At 37.0% G+C, this 4,890-nt stretch overlaps 1 protein-coding gene across 1 annotated transcript in view; it reads left to right on the forward strand.

The window, feature by feature from the left end:
* The first annotated feature begins 532 nt into the window (after nt 1–532).
* The window catches only part of LOC107737206 (cell migration-inducing and hyaluronan-binding protein-like), an 81,851-nt gene continuing 77,493 nt past the window's right edge, over nt 533–4,890 (forward strand). Inside the window, exons 1-2 of the mRNA XM_016548651.1 lie at nt 533–606; nt 1,448–1,502. The gene's annotated coding sequence lies outside the window, so the exon portion shown is untranslated. The remainder of the gene's footprint in view (nt 607–1,447; nt 1,503–4,890) is intronic.

The raw sequence follows: 4,890 nt of genomic DNA on the forward strand, positions 1-4,890 counted from the left end.
CACAGATGCAGACAAAACTACCAGCACATCTTTCCATCAGTGAACAGAACGGCTTCTTGCGCTCCTCATTTGCAAGTCACTTTGAATAAAAGCATCTGCTAAATCAACATAAGTAAATTGAATAGAATCACTTTTGTTGTTGTTTTTTTTTTTTTTAATAAAATAAAAGCATCCGCTGAAATGTGAGCAGAATGGAAGTCTCGTCATGTTACTTCGAACGCAATCATAAGTGCGGTTTTCAGTGTAATACTTTTTGTTGGCCATGATCTTTTACATATTCCCTAATGAATAATCATCTCATTTACAGTCAGAAGATTGTGGAACGCGTCTGAAGCCGCCAGATACTGTACATTGAGTTCTTGAACCGCACAGGGTTCCGTCGAGCCAATCAGATGCAAGTAGGCGTGACTTCGAATACATCCAGCCAATCGTCGCGCAGTGGGCGCGGCTTCGCACCGGCGTTGTAAACAGTGTAAAGCAGGAGTCTGGAGGTGTGTATAAATATCAGTGTGTCTCCAGTGCTGTCATATGAACTCATGCCGCGCATCAGCTGCTTGTAGACCGCACTGTTTCCGTGGAGCTGACGGCAATCTGCTCACGCTACAGGTTGGTCTGCACTTCTGGACCTTTATCTTTGTGGATTTTGAAACTCATGAATGATGTCACTGTATACTTTGAAGGGTACAAACCGACATGTGTACTTGAGTGAGACAAGTGCGCTTTGATTTCTGCTGATCTGTATCTCACTGGTGGCGGTGAGCGGCGCGTAAAGGTGCGTCTTTTCTCATTTCGTGCCATGCATTGCGCGCTCGTGTGTTTTATCCAGTGCCATTTTTGCACAGTGTCAACACAGCCGGCGCGTTTTTGCAAGCGAGACCGCTCAGACATTGCATAGAGAAACCTATTCCAGTTCTGTAAGTTTGCGAGTGTTTGTGGCAACATGTTTCACCGGTGCAAGTTCAGACATAAAGAGCATTAACAGCTCGCGATTGTGACATGCGCATCATTTCACCTGAGTTTTCATCTGATGATAGTCGAGATAAGACACCGACACTGACAGATTGCTATCTTACATTCTCATGTAATAACGGTTTGATAGCCTATGTAATGTGATATGAGAATGTGGTACAGTAGGCTATGCAATGTGCAATAGTGTATAATAGTTAGGGGCAGATATTAAATCTTATAGTGTGATATTGTATAATGTGGTAACAAATAGGATTGTTTAGTGAAGTATAGTGTACTGTATATTGTGTAGTACAGTGTGATGTGTGGAGTCAGTATAGTACTGTGAGGGATAGTAGCCTATATTGTGCTAATGTGCAAGGGTAGCATAGTATAGTATGGTATAATACAGTATAATGTGAGATCATAGTATTTTCTTTTGAGTTATATACCTCAAATATAAGCATGCACCTTTACCTTTCCCACGACACCTGGAAAGTAGGACCCTGTGAAGGATGACAGTTTCCACCCATTTCATCATCATCTTGGAAATCAAGGTATGCAATGCTTTATTACTCTCTATTGTGCATGTGACAATATTGAAAAGCATACTTCCACTGGAAATCAATGGTGTAATTGTGCTTGTGTAAACCAGTTAGCCAGGAATGAAGTAGATCCACATTCCACCCAAAAAGCCATTCGATTGTGATGTGATGCTTCAAGGTATCAAAGACAAAGATGATTTCCATACTGCACATACTGTGAAAAAGGTCCTTGTTATGGCATCTCCGCCTCTGTGGTCACCAGACGAATGGCATGGTACCAAGCCAGAAGTTCATGTGTGGAATTCATTGCGTGCAGCAAGTGCACGCAGACTCTTCTGTGTCCAAACAATGCAGAGTGGCAGCAAGTTGTTTTCGTGCATCTGTGAAATTACAGCCCCTCATATGTGGTGCCCAGCAAGTGGGCAGTTGTTTTTTTCAAGCCCCATTCATCAGCCACTAAATGGTGTGTGAAATTGTAGAGGGCATATATATCTCTCTCTAGCTCTGCTGTGCGAGAGGGTTGGAGTTTATTTATTCCTTTAGACTACTTGTTAGTGGAAACAAGTAGTATGAAACCTTTTTAAAGGTGTTATTCCTTGGTGCATAATGTACTCATTTTTAGTTTCAGCAATTTTAGTAATTCCCCAGCTAACAAGAAACGTTCTTAGAATGTTCTGGCAAGGTTCTCTCAAAGTTAAGAACTAACATTTTCCAGTAATGTTAATATGATATTATTTGGTTTTTACTAATGTTCTCAAAACGTTAGAACAAAAACGTTCATGGAATATTTTATTTCTGAAACATAAGACATTCCTTTAAAGTTTTTCAAAGTTGTTTCAAAATGTCCAGAGAACATTCAAAAAGTAACATTCTCATAATGTTTGCATGTTCCCTTAACATTCGTATAACCAAGAAAATGCGTTAAAACATAAAAAAAATTGACGTTTTGAACATTCAAAGAACATTCAGAAACATTGTTTTCATAACTTAATGAAAGTAAACAAAACGTTCTTAGAACACATTTTTGTTAGCTCGTCGGCTTAAACTCTTTTTCATTTCAGTTCTTATTTTCGTTTGAGTTTTTCATATATTTATATTTTACTTTATTTCAACCTCTGAAAAAAGTAAAACATGAATATAAAATTAAACATTAAATAATTGTAAAATATAAAACAAAAATGACACAAAATATTTTATTTAATATTTATATAAAATATATATATAAAAAAAAAAAAATCCAGCAATAGAAACCAGAATATCATAGAGACTTCGAGTTTTGCACAGGCGAGAACATTTTCATTGCAAACAATATTTAAAGCACGTGATGTTCCGGTGTCCAGATTTTCATGCCGATCTGTATGATGGCAGCTACCCATGCTTGAACTTGAAACGGTGGCATGCACATTTGAACTCAGTCCAGCATTTCAGCTCTGCAGAGTTGGATGTTTTATTGAGAGCTTTCATCTAGTAGTAACTCGTGCATTGTGGGCAGGGGTCTTGACTCTTGTGTGCGAGTGCCAGTTATTTTAGGCTCTTCATTAAACGCCTATGAGATGCAATGACTGGCTTCAGGCTGACCTAGTTGAAAACAGGTGGAGGCAGACAGATGTCCTGTTGCAGTGTGTGTGCATGTATGCACGTGAGTTTAGGACACAGTGTTCGAATTTGGCCGATACCTTCCTATTGCAACAGCCTTCGAGTCAGGTGTGCGCCTGTCATGTCTTGAAATGAGCTTACTAGTTTGTAGAGTGTACCAGTTCGGTCAGTTTTGAGGTTCTGTTTCAGTTAGTATGCTGCTTTAGATAGTAGACAGCAAGGCAGATGACTAGGTTTTGGAACAGAGCCCTCTGAATTCCCAATGCCTGTGTCTCTCTCCTTCATCCTTTCTCTTGCCTCTGGGCTAAATCTAGGTCTGAGTTATAAAACAGCTTGTAACTACAGTCCACGCCTGACCACAACAGATAAAATCCTTGAAATATCACTAAAGACTTATGAAAGAGTACATGTTGTAGCACCTTATCACCAATGACTCATGTTTCAAGCTGCAGTTGGAAAAATGTCATAAATGGCGTATCAAAAGCATTGTGAACCTTTAGTTCATGACTAATGTATCAAGTCATTATTTGCTCCATTCTTTGACAACAACATATCAAACACATTTGTAATTGTGAAAGGAGTAGTTCACAGAAAAAAAATGCTCTGTCATTTACTGTTGTTTCCAATCTGTATGCTGTTACTTTTTTTCAGTGGAACAAAAAAAAAGATAAATATTTGAAGAATAATCATGCAGTTGTTTTCCACATAATGACAGTTTATAGTGACGTTGACTGTCAAGCTGTGTTATTTTGCTATTTTTTAATACTGTATACTATTGTAGTGTTTTGAATTAAGTTTTAGTGATTTTGTTTTGTGCTTTTATAATTTTTTTAATCTTTAAAAACTTTTTTTTAATCTTTAATTTATATTTATCTCAGTTTTAGTTTTAGTCATTTTAGTACTTCAACTTATTTTCAGTTATTTGCTTTTCGTTTAAGTTTTACGTTTTTCACGTAATATTTATATTTTACTTTATTTTAGCTTTATTTCAATTGACATAAACACTATTCAGTAGTTGTAGTTTTAGTTAACAATAACACTGCTGTCAAGCTCCAAAAAGAATAAAAAACACCCTAAGGAGCCATTCATTTGTCTTAAAGATGCATTCATGTGTTAGAAAACATCGAGATGCAGCGGAATGGAAAGGAATAGAATGCAGGGGTCTAACTATTTTTAACGTGGCGTCTTAAAAATGTGGTGCACATGGTGTCAGATGCTGAAAAAGCATTGAGATCCTTTGATTGTTGAAAGACGTTCATCTAAACCAAAATATAACACTGCAGAAAGCAAGAATATATCTTGACTGAATAATTTCTATAAGGACCATAAAAGAAATGAATTGCGAGAATCATATAGTATGCTAAAGTCATATAATAGCTTTGTGTGAAGAACACATTCGGCCAAAACGTGCTCCGTGTGCCAAGACGCCATTTTGAATCTAATTTTGATTCAACATATGGGTAGATTATTAGTGAATAACCACTTATATTTCAGTCTGTTCCTCACATGAACTTATCGAATGACTTCAGATGTTTTGCAGTGTAGTATGAAAGCCCATTTCTTTTACAGAATTGAAAAAAATAAAAAAGGTAATTGCGATTTATAATCTCATAATTCTGAGTTTATATCAGAACTGTCAAGAATTTCAATTTGAACTCAGAATTTCAAGATATAAACTCTGAATTTCAAGATATATACTCAGAACTGCGAGATATAAACCCATAATTGTGAGATATAAACTCAGAATGTCTCTCTCTCTCTCTCTCACACTCTCTCTCTCTCACTCTCTCTCTCTCTCTCTCTC

Source organism: Sinocyclocheilus rhinocerous, unplaced genomic scaffold (assembly GCF_001515625.1).
Source record: "Sinocyclocheilus rhinocerous isolate Xijiao unplaced genomic scaffold, SAMN03320098_v1.1 scaffold7333, whole genome shotgun sequence".
Lineage (NCBI taxonomy): Eukaryota > Metazoa > Chordata > Actinopteri > Cypriniformes > Cyprinidae > Sinocyclocheilus > Sinocyclocheilus rhinocerous.